This window comes from Anastrepha obliqua, chromosome 1 (genome assembly GCF_027943255.1).
Source record: "Anastrepha obliqua isolate idAnaObli1 chromosome 1, idAnaObli1_1.0, whole genome shotgun sequence".
In the NCBI taxonomy this organism is placed as follows: Eukaryota; Metazoa; Arthropoda; class Insecta; order Diptera; family Tephritidae; genus Anastrepha; species Anastrepha obliqua.
The window spans coordinates 76,328,819-76,346,043 of NC_072892.1; positions in this window are offsets into that span (position 1 = coordinate 76,328,819).

Below are 17,225 nucleotides of genomic sequence, written 5' to 3' on the forward strand. Positions count from 1 at the left end.
GATGGGAACTTGACTTTTATTTTACATAAGTGTTTACGGTACAATTTATTTCAGACTTTCTTATGAATATTATTAAATTTTTTAGTCACAAAACCAGGCAAAAATCTCGGGCCACAATAAATAGAACTACTTTTGACATAGAAAATAAATCCAATTTTTCGACTTCATTAGCAAAAAATATCACTCTCTATTTATCTTTGACTTATTTTTTGTACTGATTCATATTTATTCATTGCATTTAAAGGGAATTAATAAAAACAAACTTTAAATTCTTTGAAAAAACAACAGCTAAACCACAAAACCAAACTATTTCGACACTGTCAATAAACTGTTTTTACATTTTGCCTTTTTTAATTTTTTAGAATGTATTGCGCTATTAACTTCGATTTACCGTTATCTCTGCTTTGCACTGATCACTTTGATGCTTTTGTTTTACAATTCAGATTCATGCTTCATTCAAAAATGCTTGCCTGATTCGGACTTCAAATTTAAAATTGTGTTTCTGAAATGCCTGGCAAAAGATTATCCTTTAATATTATGCAATTATTATACTACAATTACCACTTGGGTAAAACTGTTCAGGTATTGTCTGAAATATAATATTTTCGGGAACATACCAGATAATGCTGTATGATAAAGATAATACATACATACATTTATACATACATACATAATTGGCGCGTACACCTATTTTGGGTGTTTGGCCGAGCTCCTCCGTGGTGTGCGTCTTGGTGTTGTTCCACAAATGGAGTGATCTACAATTTTAAGTCGACTCCGAACGGTAGATATTTTTTATGAGGAGCTTTTTCATGTCACGCTAATCACGCACACACCCATTCGGCTACGGCGGCCGCCGTAAAAAATGTTTCACACAATTTAAAACATTTGAAAGATTCAGCCACACTACAGAGACAGATTTCCCGTCGATTTTGCAGTCGAAACTTGAAGTACTTTGAACAATAATTTCGACACTCGTTTCTCAGACTTTCATGCCATTGCGAATGAAATTAAGCTTTTTCAAAATTCTTTTGATTCTGATATTGAAACCCTGGCTCCGGAAATCCAAATGGAAATTATTGATTTACAGTGCAGTGAGATGTTTAAGAACAAATATCAAAATTCATCTTTGTTGAAATTTTATAAGAGTCTTCCACTGGCACAGTTTGATAATTTGCATTAGTTTGCTCGTGGAATGTGTGAGAAAACGTTTTCCAATTTGAAATACACAAAGAATGTTTACAGATCTAAATTAATCGATCAGCATCTTAAATCTCTTTTAATAATTACTACAAGTAAAATTAATCTACAACTACAAACAATGGTCGGTGAAAAATCACAACTACATAAATCTTATTTTTTTCTTTTATTACTGGAACAAATTTCAATTAATTATTTTTTAGTTATTAATATTTTCAGGTAACTCATATTTCTGTCGTAAAGTTTTACCGTGCAAGTTAATAAAATGGAGTAATTATCATTGTGTTTTCATTCTCCTCCACTAAAATTATAACAGCAATAGTGGCAACAGTAAAACATTAGCTGTCGTGGTCCATATTGATGACACTAGTCTTAAGCTGTTGCGGGCCAGATGGATGCTACTAGAGGGCCGGATTTGGCCCGCGGGCCGTAATTTGGAGACCCCTGGACTAGAGCGTAAAACTGTCACAAAAGCGAAATAAAACTCACACGGTTCATTTAGGAAAAAAATCCGTTATGGTTTGAGGATGCATTTCAAGTAAATGAGTAGGAGACTTGGTGTTTATTGACAGCACAATGGACCCCCAAAATATTTAAATACATATATCGGCAATGCTAAAAAAATTGGGTTTATCACTGAGAATAAACCAAATTTTAAATTTTACCATGATAACAATTCAAAGCATAAGTAGCATAATGTGCAGATGTGGCTTCTCTACAATTATGGTAAAGTCATAAATACACAAGTCCAGAGTCCTAACATAAACGTGATTGAAAATTTGTGTGCCTTTTAAAGAAAAGAGTCCATAAACGGCATACAAAGAATGCAGCTGCATTAAGAACTGCAATAATGGAGGAATGGTAGAATATACCGAACGTATACGACATAAAAAATTGGTCCGTTCCATAAAAACGCATCTGCGAAATGAAACGCGCCTAAAACTAACGGTTATCATACCAAATGTTAAATTAATCAAAAAGTTACGTATTCACATTAAAAAAAAAAAAATAATAATAATTGGCGCGTACACTTCTGTTAGGTGTTTGCCCGAGCTCGTCCTCCTATTTGTGGTGTGCGTCTTGATGTTGTTCCACAAATGGAGGGACCTACAGTTTCAAGCCGACTCCGAACGGCAGATATTTTTATGAGGAGCTTTTTCATGGCAGAAATACACTCGGAGGTTTGCCATTGCCTGCCGAGGGGCGACCGCTATTAGAAAAATGTTTTTATTAATTTTGCTTTCACCGAGATTCGAACCAACGACCTCTCAGTGAATTCCGAATGGTGATCACGCACCAACCCATTCGGCTACGGCGGCCGCCGTATGTATTTAATAAAACAAAGCCTGTATTAAAGTTTGTAAACACAGTTGATATTGCCAGTGTCGAAATGGTGTGTTATTTGCTTTAGTTGTGGTTTTTCCAAAGAATTTTAAGATTTTTTATTAATTCCCTTCAAATGCTGTAAATAAATATGAATCAGTACAAAAAATAAGTCAAAGATAAATAAAGGGCGCTATTTTTTGCTAATGAAGTCGAAAAATCTAATTTATTTTCGATGTCAAAAGTTATAATTGACTACTGTATACATATGTACATATATAAGCATAAAGGAATCGGATAGAAAAGACATACTATACTTTTAAAATTAAATCTTTCAAAATTTGTTGTTGAATAATTTTTTTATGAAATAAAAATAATGATTTTAAGTGATAGAAATTTTTATCACGATACATTGCTTGTCGGTTTGTATACTGCAGCTGTCCATTTCATAAGTGTCAAATATGCTTGACCTTCGACGCCATTTACAAAAATTATACGTCTTTCTATAGGATGACTTATTTTGTATGTACAGGGTGTCCGATGGTAGAATTAGGTGTTAAATTTAAAGTAAAGGGGCCGCGTTAGCTCATAATTTGTGCGGGTTATGGGGCTGTCACAATGGGTCCGTTCCAGCAACGCTTTTGCCTGACGTGACGTGTAAAACGTACTGCGGTGAGACCAGAAAAGTATTTCCGTATATAAGCAAAAAAACACAGATTTTCTTATCGTGAAAGTAAATATTATATTTCGTTGTGCATAAACAGGTTCTTATTGGTAATGAAATGTATTTTAAAATAAATGCTTATTGAAGCGAAAGAGGTTCTTAATAGAATTTATGGTGGTAGTAGACGATGGGTGCAACCATAACTTCGAGACGGAGCCTAGCCTTTCCTCTACTCTTTCAAGCTTTTATCGAAAATATAAGGGTGTACGAATGTTTTAATTGAATCTGCACTGATGATATACTCGTAATAATGCATGCATGCAGTTTTGTGCATTCCGGCATAGCGTACGGCACATATGTGCCGCCTTCAACTCAAATACACATACTATATTTTGCTGTCAGTCAAATCTGTTGCCGCAGCGGTCGCAACAGACCCATTGTGACGGGCCTATTACTTAGTCACGATGCCCTAGTGGACGGGCGAACAAGTGCTCGTTGTATTGTTCACGTTACAATATTCGACTTGTCCCTACAAGAAATATTGAGAGAGGATCTTAGACTTCACTCCTTCAAACCTCAAATCGTGCAGCGCTTATTTTACAATTTGCGTAAAAATTTCTTCGAGACACTGTTGGAGCGATTTCGTACGGTAAATAGTATCTTTTGGAGTGATAAAACCTATTTTCAATTAAATGGAAGTGTAAGTATTGTAAAGCAATGGAATAATTGGAGCAGTTTTTTTTTAAAACCATTGACCCGATTTACACGAGGAGACATCTGGAAGGGAAACATTTTGTTCGGTGGCGAAGGACGGTCGAGGAAGAGAGAAGGGATTTTGTCTCCCGTACTCGGCGACACGCTTTGCTCTTCTTATTCGTATTTCCAATCTTTCCAATTTTTGACAGTTGCTTCATTCGTTTTCTTCTTTTTTGGGTGAAGGTTCTGAGTTATGTGTTGGTTTTCAACCAAACGGAAGATAACAAAGATGACAAACATCCGAACACTGCTTGGGAAATGCACGATTATTTTTGCTAGTAAAGTAGGTATAATTTAAAATATATTATGGGGCATGTTTATGTTGAATTCTAATTTTCCTCGCATTTCTAGTTACTCAAGTTAATTTTAAGTTAATTATTTACATATGAAGTATTTTTAATTTAATTTTTTTTATTCAAGTATAAGAATTTATAAAGATATTTCAATAAAAAAAAACAGCAAATTATTTATTATTTAACCAGTTGGCATTTTTCATTCATATATAATATTTAAGAAACTGTTGTCGAACGCTCTCTGCTTTACATGTAAGCGCGTGCTAGAATACATCCGAACCAGACGATGCTAAAGTGTTAAATGTCAAAATGTCGCGGAAACATTTTTGCCCGTGTGAACGCGAATGAAACTTCAAAAGAGAATTTCCAGTGTCTCCCTTCCAGATGTCTCCTCGTGTAAATCGGGTCATTGAGGGCAAAGAATTTCTGTGAACAATGTCTCTTATCGGCGTATGCGGAACGATTATTTTGTGACAATAATGAGAGAACATCTTTCTTTTAATACTCACACATGGTTACAGCAAGATAACGCAACGCCGCACACGGCCATGATGGTACTGAATTATTTCTTCTTTAACAAACTGATAAACCATTTCGGTGACATATATTGGGCTTTCAGGTCACCCGATCGACTTTTTTCCGTGAAGTACTTCAAAAATAAAGTATATGAAACAAATCCACCGACTATCGTATCACTAAAAGAAAATATTATTTGCAAGTTAATAGCATCACGTAGAGAAGGTCATACAACCCGCATTTTTCTCTTTGTAATAGTTAGTTATTGAAATAAACTTATATCATTAGTAATTATTTTGTAATTTAGCTTTTAATTCTTAATTCTGCCACCGGGCATGCATCCTGTTGCAACCACATATTCTTCTGTCCCAGTTCATCCAATTAAGAAAGGAGAAAGTTATTAAGCATGGTTCTGTAGCCTTCGCTCAATAAGTCGTTTGGACTGCGGTGTTTTCGAAAAAGTAAGTCATCTTCAAGTAAATTATTTATTTTACCAAAATTCTGATCGCCGGTTGGGACGTTTTCAGCCCGAGCTGCGATATCCTCGGCAGAACAGGGCTTTGGGGCTGGATAGGCCCAGCTGCACCTCATGTTGTTCTATATTCTTAAATGCGAGCGGTTAAACGCCGTAGTGTTTGTCGACCATCGGCGGAGTATTCCGCAATCAAATGGAAAAAATTATTCCGAGTTCCAGAATAAAGCAATACATGTCTTATTGGCATGTTGTTGGAACAGTTACATTTTTTTGTTTTTTGGCACAGCTCTTCCTTCACTACTTCTTCACTTCTAGTAAATATAATATTATTAAATGTATTGTAAATACCATATCTAACTTTCTTGTACTGTGTAACTTAGTTCATTTAATTTAATATACCTATACCTATACATACTTTATGTATAACACACATATTCCTTATTTTAGATATAAGATACAACAAATATTATATCTAATTCTAGTTTATTGTAAAAACTAGTTTATGGCTTTGAGCTAATGCTGTTCTTTTTTTTCTGCTATTTTCTGTATATTCATATGCTTAAAATAAAATGTGGTTCTGATTCTTTCATTCATTTACAAAATAAACTTAGAAAAATTTTAATTTTATTAAAATAGCTTAAAAACAATGTTGAAAAATGTTAATTAAAGATAAATGAACTACTTGCATTTGGTGGTTTTTTACTTTGGCATATTATACAATGAAAAATTGTAACTGATAACGCGGATGTGTGTAAAAATGTGTATGCAAAAATATAAATGGCAACATTGTCCGGTACATGTAAGTATTGTGTAAATATGTAACTAAAAGAACGTAGTTATTTTCTACGGGATAAGTTTTGCTCAATTTTGTATATCCTACGGGCAGCTGAAAGGGACTCCGATACTTTGTTGAGTGTGAGCACGATTAGCAAATGACGAATATATGAAGTACAGTAGGTTCTGTTTTTATGCGGCTTTTTTATGCGGTTTTGAAATAGTGCGGTTTTTTTTAAATTAAAAAATGCATGTCGACCTATCGGAAATTGTACATATAAACAGGATTCTAAACCAGCTAAGAAAAAACTCATCACAGATTACATCAGAAATGCTAACCCTACAAGTATGGAACCGCCTGCATAACCATCTAGATCAGACGTGTACATTTCCTCAAGTGACGAAAGTGATTTTACGCCAAATCCTAAACGAATGCGCAACATGCGGGTACTGTCTGATTCTATTTCTGACGTAAATTTATTTTTCGATTCTGATGTTTCTTAAATAAAGATATAATTTTCAAAAATACAATATTTTGTTTGTGCGATTTTATTTAATTATTTCAGATTTATGCGGTTCTTAGCACTTTTGAAACGTATCTATAGTTTTACTATAGAACTGGTAGCTTTTTTTATGCTGTTTTTTTTTATGCTGTTTCTTGCGGAGCGTATCTACCGAATAAAAACAGAATCTACTGTACTATAATTGGGGAATTGAACATAGGTATAAGTACCTATATTGGTGGCGCTGGAGAAGAGCTGCCAAAAATTGTATTTATCTGGAAACACTTAATGAGTAATAGTAAGACCGCGTTCATACAGAGAAACATTTGTTGCTTCACCTCGTTACTTGTGATGCTTGAGCTCTGTTAACAACTTTTGGGTTCTCGTTCTTCTCAATCTTGTTCTTGACTGTAGATTACAAACTAAACAATTGCAAGCAACGGGGTTGCGTGTGATCACGACGGTCAACACGGCAAGAGAATTCTTGAAAGAATGTTGGCAGCATTGAAAATAATGACTTATACCAGTTTTATGAGATGTAAGTGATTTACTTTTCGCCAAGCGTTAGTAAGTGGCGAATAGATGAAGCAACTCGTATAAATAAACAATTTGTTGCACACGGAAAACTTCGCTAATCGACTGACAGCAATAGCGAGCGAATGAGACGCCAAAACAAAAGCATGAATTGGCCTTGATGGCAACAGCAGATGGCGAGACTGAACTCGCCAGAAGATGCGAGGTGTAAACATGTAAGCGAACAAACGTAATAAAGTGATTCACTAAGGCAAGCAAGTGCGTTGCCATTAATTTATGACTTTTATTTAACAATCTAGTGATCGAGCTAGGAGAATTATTTGAATTTTAACGTAAGAAAATTTGTAGCAATATCTTGGCAGGGCTGGAACAAAGCTGCCCAAAATTACATATGTTTGTAAAATGGTGAATTGTACCAGTTTTATGAGGCATAGCCCCACTCGCTAGCGGCGAATCTTGCTCCATAACTTTATTGCTGCTTTCACATGCAAATCTTTCGCCAAGTGAGCCCACCGAGAGATAGCGAGCAGAGAAGCGGTGAAGGATTGTAACCATGCTCGCTTATGCCCACAGTTCGATACAAAATGGGTTTGCAAAATGTTCACGTCACATCAAATATTTTCCTATGAAATGCTAACTCATTCTGAAGCCGGGTAGAGAGCCATGGAATTACTGTAAAATTTGATCAACACATTTAATATAATGCAATACTAATACATAAAATTTATAAACTTATTGTTCGTATCTTCTATAAGAAAGATTCTATAAATAAAGAAACTTGAAGAAATACATTTTGAAATTAAGATAGCCCAGAATACGAAATAAAAAACTCTTTTTTGAAAAGATTGATAGATTTTTCTCTCTTCAATAATGATGTCTGACTCTTAGCAAGAACTATTTATTCAAGAAGATTTTCTGGAAAACACTCGAAGCGATATTCTAAAGGGGCTTTCATGTATTCATATGTAGTGCATACGAAAAGTAAAGTTAGTATCTGGTTTTTCATCGAAAGCCAAAATGTTTTTTCAGAGTTTAATTTCTTGAAGTAGCCGGTTCCAATTTGGCCTGCAATATTTCTTAACACTACAAAAAAACCGATCTTAGTTTGTCTGTTACAGGCGAAAAATTTACAGCCTTCATTTTTTCAGCTCGTAATAATTTCTATTCCCTAATAATGTGCCGATAAAGAAAATACATTTGCTTATATTCAAAAATTGACTCTGACAAATTTGTAGTTACTGTAAATTAAATCGACTATGAAATTCATTGTTGGGCAGCAAATCCTGTGCTACTTGAACCATCTATGAATCTTCACAATTAAGAGAGAAATTTGACTGATGGTATTTAAAATTTGAAGGAAATAACATAGCTAATGGCATCAAGCCACATCCCGCACCGTGTCATTAGTGAGCATGGGGGTCATAGATCTGGAGCGGACTCTATAAATATTTTTGCGGGTCCTGCTCATGTGAGAAAAATTGTATGCTCATTTGAAATACAACGTTCACTATATGCTGAAGTTCAAATACTTATAAAATATAAAATGTGCCGAAATTGTATGGAACACCATATGATAGGAAAAGTTTTTTCTAATAGCGATGGCCTCTCGACAGCCCATAGCAAACCTCCGAGTGTATTTTCGCTATGAAAAAAAAATCATTTAATCATTTAATCATCGCGTTCGGGGAAATCAAAAATCAAGTCGATGCTCGTTTGTTTTTACGATTCCAAGGGAATTGCCCACAAGGAGTTCGTGCCAACGGACCAAACCGTCGATGCAATTTGCTATCTTGGCGCTTGTTGCATGATAATGCACCATCTCATGGATCCACTCTTGTGACTGATTTTTTGACTAGAAATCGCTTTTTAACCATCAATCACTCACCGTATTCACCTGATTTGGCTTCCTGTGACTTCTACCTATTCGAAAAAATTGCATTTGGCCATGAAAGGAAACGTTGTGGGTCCGAAGAGCCCATCTAAAAGGCTTGAACTAACATCCTGAAGGTCATTCCGGTCAATGTTCTGAAACACTCTTTCGAAAAGCTTTCAGACCGCGCAAATCAGTGGATCGAGGCCATAGGGGACTATTTTGAATAAATAAACTCGAAGTTATCAGAGCAAAGCTCCTGTCGTATTATGAAGCTCGTCCGGCGGTGCCTCCTTTTCGTGTGACATGCAGCAGGACCCAAGAAGTAAAGCTTTATTCTTGCAGTCCTGAATTGTCACCACTGTCAGGTCATCCTGGAAGAGATTAGTATTAAAGTAGGAACAAACACTTTTCTTAACTAGTATCACTGCTCTTACCCTGTTTGTAACGATCGGGAAGTATGTATTGTAGTTTGGTGAGTCTAGTCCAGACACCAGGTTTCCCGAACCAATCCATCGTTCCTTGACCAGAGCCATATCGTAGTTGGCCCCTTCTAAATTCTGAAGGAGCTTAACTGAAGCTTCCTTACATTTGTGAAGATTTATTTGAAGGACCTTCAGCATCAGGCTCCGGCCCCTTCACCCCCTTCACTTCTTGTAGATTTAGGGCGGTTTCGAGGATGTACTGCGATCAGTAAGCGCCACGGTCAAGTGCTTCTTGGCCACCTCACTGACTGCCGCCGCTGCTTTAGATGTGGATGGTTTTTCACCGTCTCTGGTTGAGTGCTTCGCGATTAGCTTTACACTCATAAAAAAATTCATTGATAAATTCGAGCTCGAAAATATGGGTCTTAATGGGACAACTTGGCAATTGCAGCAAGATAATGGCCCAAGACATTCGTCTTATCTTGTGCAGTAGTGGTTGTTATACAATTTCAAACAGCTTAAGGGGTAACACCACTGTAGAAATTTCAAAAAATTGATTTTTTTTTTATAAGCTTAAAAAATTCTTTGAACCTTTTAAAATACAGAACAAAAAGTTTTATACGTTACCGAAGTTTATTTCATAAATATTTGAAGCTTTTAACCAAGCGTTAGTGACTGCTACCTAACGACTTCTCCAAATTTCCAAACTTTAAACGCGTTTTTCTCAAAACACGTTTTCTGAAATTGGCACGCAGCATAACTCAAATAATTTTAAATATTTTTAATCAGGTTTTTCACTACGTCTGTATAATAACCTTCTTAAGAGAAGAGCGTAGGGGATTTTCGATAGATTAATTTAAACGATTGTTATAATTATTTAAGTGCCGTTTTTTTAGTCCAAAATAGAGATTTTTCCTTCAAATACTTGCTAATTCCACAAAAATAAATATTTTTTAAATCCCTTACGTGTTTCTCTAGCTATTCTTATCTAGATTAAGAAAAAAAATGTTTCTTTGTTCCAGATTAAAATTTGCACCCTCTGTGCTGCGTGCCGCGGAGCTCCTTCAAGAGAAACCACATTACAAAAATGTCTCCAATGCCGCCATTTTGTAAAATTTTTCGATCAAACTTTGTAGTTTTGTATTTTAGTATATAAGTAATAACTTCCCAAATCAGAGTGATTGTTTTCCCTTCCCTTCTATACAAAAAAATTCTTTAAAAATCGTGTTTATTTTACGCGTGTACAGTGGTGTTACCCCTTAAAACACAGCTTGAACCACGCGTGCAAAACGAGTACCACTCAAAATTCTATGCATTTCCGACATTGAGACTTCTCTATACATTAACGTTCTCTGTACTATGTATAACAGTACAAAGAAATCTAGATCGATGTAGGCATATATCTAAATGTACTAAAATGCTCACTATCTGGGCTTAAGTTAAAATCCCGTTTTTCGGGGGCTTTATAATATTGGTCAGTCCATAAGTTCTTGCGTATTTTACCCATAATTTCACTTTTGGACGATTTTCGCATACACAAAATTATTCGGGGAACATAACGGAACTATTTATATTTTCTTTAATAAATTGTGCAATCAACAACTGATTTTAATCGCTAGGAGCACGTGTTGTTAAAAAATAAAATGGAATCTTCGAACGCTATAAGAGGCATATTTTGTATTTTTTTTATAAAAGTGGTAAAAATGCAACCACTGCTGGTGCATAAATAAACACTGTTCACGGAGAGGATACCGTGAGCGTAAGGACTACACAAAAGTGGTTTTCAAAATTCCGAAGTGGTAACTGCGACTGGAGGATGCCCCACGCGTTGGTCGTCTGGAAGTCTTTAACTCCGACCCCTTGTTCGAACTCGTGGAATTTTAAAACCACCTTTAAAAAACGCACGAACTTATGGACTAACCTGATACATGCCGCAATTCTGTTTGTTTCTACTTCACTAAACCTGAGGAAAAGTATATTAAAAAATATTTTTATTGCACAGTGTAATATTATAGTGAAGAATATAGTGAAATATTGATTTATATCTTTTGTTCAGACTTCCCAGGACGATACTTCAGTCGCCGAAACAATGTCGGCTATATTTTTAAGAACAAATTGATCCACCCTAATACATATTCATATATGAATAATTTTTTTTCATTTTCTTTATTTGTTAAATCTTTCTTTCTAGGCGGTCGCCGTAGCCGAATGGGTTGGTGCGCGACTATCATTCGGAATTCACAGAGAGAACGTCGGTTCGAATCTCGGTGAAAACACCAAATTAAGAAAAACATTTTTCTAATAGCGGTCGCCCCTCGGCAGGCAATGGCAAACCTCCGAGTGTATTTCTGCCATGAAAAAGCTCCTCATAAAAATATCTGCCGTTCGGAGTCGGCTTGAAACTGTAAGTCCCTCCATTTGTGGAACAACGTCACAAATACGAGGAGGAGTTCGGCCAAACACCCAAAAACGGTGTACGCGCCAATTATATTATATATATATATATTTCTTGCATAAGAAACTAACAATAAGTTTTCAAATCTTATGTACTAGAGAATTATATTTCCTTGCCAGTGCTAAAAAACTATCTATTTGTTCAATGAGATATATACATACATTCTGTCAAAAAAATATCGGGAATTGTTCTATAAAAAGGGCGCGTTACACATATTTCTAAACTTTTTTTGCTGAAATATTGGTACAACTGTCCTCTATAATGTTTGAGCGCGATCTATAAATTAGCTTGTTTTTGGCATTCAAGTACAATATGTCAGTCAACCGCAGGTGTGCTCTGCGACTTTCACTATGGATAAAAATATCGAATGCACCGATCTGGTCGCCCATCAACGTCTGGTGCTGGAAAACCATCATTTAAGTTTGGGGGAGGTAGCTCGTGACCTTAGCGTGTCTCACGAATCACGCGAGGCTGCTCGACTCGTTCCAAGAGAGTTGAATTTCTTTCAAAAAATCCATCGGAAGAAATTGGCTGAAGACAGGTTGAGCAAGTGAATTCGGACCCAACATGTATCCAGCGCAACATAACAGGTGATGAGACATTGGTATATAAGTTTGGTACATGAGCCGAAACCCAAAAAACTACCTCAAAGTCGGTCAAAAGTGAAAATCATGCTACTCGTTTTCTTTGATTATCATGGTGTTGTGCACTCGAAATCTCGGAATTCGTTCCATATGGTTCTACGGTAAATAAAGACAATTATTTGGAAGTTATGCGACGTTTGAAAGAGAATGTGCCTAGGAAACGGCCAAATTTGCTGAAAGAAAACTCATGGATCTTGCACCATGATAACGCACCGTCTCACAAGGTTCATATAGTGGACACTTGATCGACCAAAAACTCGACAGATATCATCGAACAACCGCCGTATTCACCTGATTTAGCCCCCTGTGACTTTTTCCTTTTCCTAAAACTTAAATTGCCACTCCACGGACGCCGCTTTTCGTCGATAGAGGCCATTACGGAGAATTCGCTGAAGGAGCTGAAGAAGATCTCTTCAAACGCGTTTAAAAGCTGCTTTGATGCCTGGACTAATCGTTGGCATATGTGTATTGCTTCAAATGGAGCCTATTTTGAAGGCGGCAAAACAAAATTTGACGATTTGATGACAATTATTTTGCGTTTTATTCAACAATTCCCGTGACTTTTTTGACAGAATTATGTACATATTAGATTAGATTTGTGTGGGGGCTGGAGAAGTCCAAGCACAGGATAGATATCAGTAGAAGGAATAGAGATAGGAAAGATAAAAGGTGGATGGTAAAAACGGATAAGTTAGTTTGAGGTCACTCTTCCTCAAATCTCTTGGATTCATTAATGAACTTTAAGAGATCCGAAAGAGTATGAACTTTGTCCATACTCAGTGTATCGCAACCCAATATCCTACGTCTGATTCTGGAAAATGCAGGACAGCTACAGGGAAAATGCTCTGCAGTGTCGTCATCTTCAAGACAGGATATGCGATATGCCTTATCGCGCTGTCCACGACCCCCATGGTAGCCATATGCTGACCACAGACGTTGTGCTCTGTGAGTACACCCACCAGTACTCTCAGGTCCTTCCTGCTAAGTTTTAGGAGAAAGGTTGCTGTTTTCCTGTTTGGTTCTTTCACAAAGCACTTGGCTACTCTGCACGAGTTCAACTCAGACCAACAACCTTTGTGGGTAGACCTCATGAAGTCATCAATCCATAGCTGAATCGTTGCGGAATTGACACCTAGAAACGGTTCAGGGCCTAGTGGTTTACTTGCAGAGCCTTCATTTGCCAATTTATCAGCTAACTCGTTCCCTGCAATATCACAATGTCCAGGTACCCAAATAAGACAAACTTTTTTGTGTTTTGCAACACTGTTCAGTTTTGTCTTACATTCACCGACTAACTTCGCAGCGTGGGTAAGCAAGGGCTTAGTGTCTTCGTCTAAGTACCATCCAGATACGCTTCCATCACTAGTTTTGGATCCGTCGGGGTAAAAAGTGTGCTGATATCCTCTTATTAGGTTCCCTGGACTTAACCATTGATCTCTAACTGGGATCAACACGTCATACTTCCTACCGAAGCTAACGACAGGCACCCGATTGTCCACCAGCATCGAGAACAGTGTGCACCGCTCTGACAACTGGTGGTATATCCGACTGTGGCCAGTGCTTACTTAATTTCCCCAGACTCCGTTTAACTTGAGCCTGTACGCCGCCTTCATTGCTTCCTTTCGAATTTGCAGATCAAGAGGTTGCAAGTTCAGAATGGCGTTAAGGGCATCACCAGATGTCGTACTCATGGCACCTGTGATACCCAAGCACACACTTCTCTATAGCCTGTTTAGGCGTTTGTGACTTTCCACCATACTACAGAGGCGTATGTAATAATGGGTATAATGAAAGGTTATCTTACACTGCCAGAAGACTTTTAGTGCTCGAGAGACCTTCTGATCGACGTCCTTCTTCCAGGTAAGTTTACTATCTAGGATTACTCCTAGATATTTAATGTGGCCTTCCATATTTCGTTTCCTAGTGAAAAGCATTAAGGTACTTTTTGTAGGATTCACCGAAAGGCCATGCAATTCGCACCAGTACTCAATCTTATTTAGAGCTACCTGCATTTTATTGCATATAACTTCAAGTGATTGTCCTGAGATTAATACGCACACATCGTCTGCGTAGGCTTGGATGTGTCCAATTTCCTGCAGATCATTAAGAAGAGAGTCCACCACGAAGCACCAAAGTAGGGGAGAGAGTACACCGCCTTGTGGGCAATCCTTTTTCACCTCAGCCCTGACTCCTTCATCGCTTTCTCTATCTATGGTAAGCAGTCTTTTGGATATCATAGAGTGGATCCATCTGACAATGAAATCTTCCACTCCATGATTTCTGATAGAAGAGCACATAAAGTCAAGGGTAGCATTGTCGAAATCTCCTTCAATGTCTACAAACACACCAAGAGTGTACTCTCTTGTTTCCAGCCCTTTTTCGATTATGCTAACGCGCTCGTGCAGAGCCAATTCGCAACATTTTCCACTGTGATAAGCATGTTGTCTGACGATGAGAGGGTTTCGACTTAGAACCCCCGTCCTAATGTGCTTCTCCACCATACGTTCCAGACCCTTAAGCATAAACGATGTCAGGCTTATAGGTGTGAAACTTTTTGGTAAAGCGTAGCTGTCCTTGCCTGGCTTTGGGACAAATACAACTTTTACCAAATGCCACAATTGTGGAACATAAGCGTGCGCAAGACATGTCGTAAAGATTCTTTTCAAAGCCTTTATTAGTTGTTCTCCACCTCGCTTGAGCATGATTGGGTAACTGCCATCGGGTCCTGGGGACTTAAAGTTTTCGAATGACGAGAAGGCGAACACTATCGTTTCCTCGTTAACTATCCTGGATGCAATAAACCAATCACGTCTGCTCGTAATTATATTGACATGGTCAGATTGATCGATAGAGCTTTGAAATGTGGGAAATTTGTTGAAAAGAGAACATCGTACCATTCTGATTTTGAGTCCGTATAAGTACCATCTCGTTTGAGCAGTGAGTCTAGCCTAGCCGTCCGGTCTCTTTGGATCGCTTTGCATAACCTTGTTGAACTCTTCCATTCCTCCAGTTCACTGCAGAAGGTTCCATAAGAATCCAATTTAGTTGATCTAAGAAGTTTCCTGGAAGTTTTTCGGAGTTTTGAGAGCTCGGCGTTCCACCAAGGGACTGTCTTACCCTCTCTTCTCCTACGTTCCGGGTACACCTTATTATAGCACTCGATCAAAGTTCGCCGCAATGAGTTTGTGGCTACTTCAATCGCAGTTATTGTCTGGAGTTTGGGAACATCACGGATTTCCTCCCTTAGTGAGATCCTCATATCGTGTCTAGTCCGCTTTTTGAGGATTCCGGCATGCTGGGGTCGAGGTTGTTTCGGCCGCAAGACTGAACTCTATATAACGATGGTCCGATAGGAAATCTTTATCGAGTACTTTCCAACCAGTGATATGATCTGATATTTTGTCGTTATTTAATGTCATATAAATCACTTCCTGCCTTCTGCTGGTCACAAAAGTTGGACTGGTACCAACGTTCTGTATGACCAAACGAGATGATAGAATGAACTCCATGAGTTTATTCCCCCTGAAGTTACATTTTGTGCTACCCCGAGTATGTTCTGTGAATTTGCGTCACATCCCACAATTAGACCTAATTCCATGGATTCAGCATATCTTACAACTTCCATAAACTGCCTCGTAGGGGGAGGGAGAATGGAGTCGCAAGGAAAATAGGCCAAGACGACTTCTTTCCCCTCTAATCGATACTTTATTTTGACTGCAACTAAGTCTTGACAGCAGAATTGTCTTAACAAATTGCAATCGACCGCTTTCGGCATAATAATACACGTACGCGGACGGACCTCTCTCTCTTTATAAAGGATAGACCCCCACTTTGTATCTCTCAAGCCTCGTATTTGTCCTTTAGACACCCACGGTTCTTGAATTAATATTATGAGAGGATTTGTGTGCAGTTTCGCTTGACTGCGGCATAAAAGAGCTCTAGCCGATATGCTATTCTGTAAGTTAATTTGCGTAAATGAAATATTTGATGTCATATGGACAGCCATAATTCCAACCTTACACTTTTCCTATATATGAGTCGAGGACGGTAACTAGTATCCGCCCCAGATTTAAATATAGGCGCATTCTATACCTCGACCGTATGACCTTCAACGATTCTGGATCCACACCAAGAACCAAGTGGGAACAGTTCCAGGATCCATATTTAGGATCCGTCCCCGCTTTGGTATGATCCAGTGCTTCGTATCAAGTCCCTCGTTCAGGGCATGAAGGCTAGAGATGATCGCATGCGGCTCCCTTGGAGGCCAGGGGATCAGCATGCTCACCCTCACCAGTTTTTGAATTTTGTTCGTTTGCCGAATGACAAACTTACATCCTTCAAACGCTGGCATCACAGCCACAGTTTTGGTCAGCCATACGAGCGAGTGGGTGTTTGACCATTGCACCTTGAGGATACCTTGCTCAACTCTCATTCGCTCGAATCTAGGTACATCTTTCGATTTCCCTATCGCCTCTCAGACTTGACTGTCGACAAAATCCAATTGTTTTTGGGACAATTGGATATGCCCATCGCCACAGATCTCCACCATCACCATTACCCTTCCTCCTGTTCTTCTTCCTCGTGCCAAATGGTGCGATCACAGTCGCTTCTTCTGTCAAGATGGCCAGATCAGATGTGTCATCATCAGATCTGTTCCTCTTACCAGATTCGGCCACAGGAGTGGACGAAGACAGATGAGCCGCAACTCCGGCTCGAGTGGCAGTTTGCATAGCTACGTTAGCCGTAGTCATACCTACTGTTTCTTTTGCCTTCTTCTCATTCCTCTGCCTTTGCCG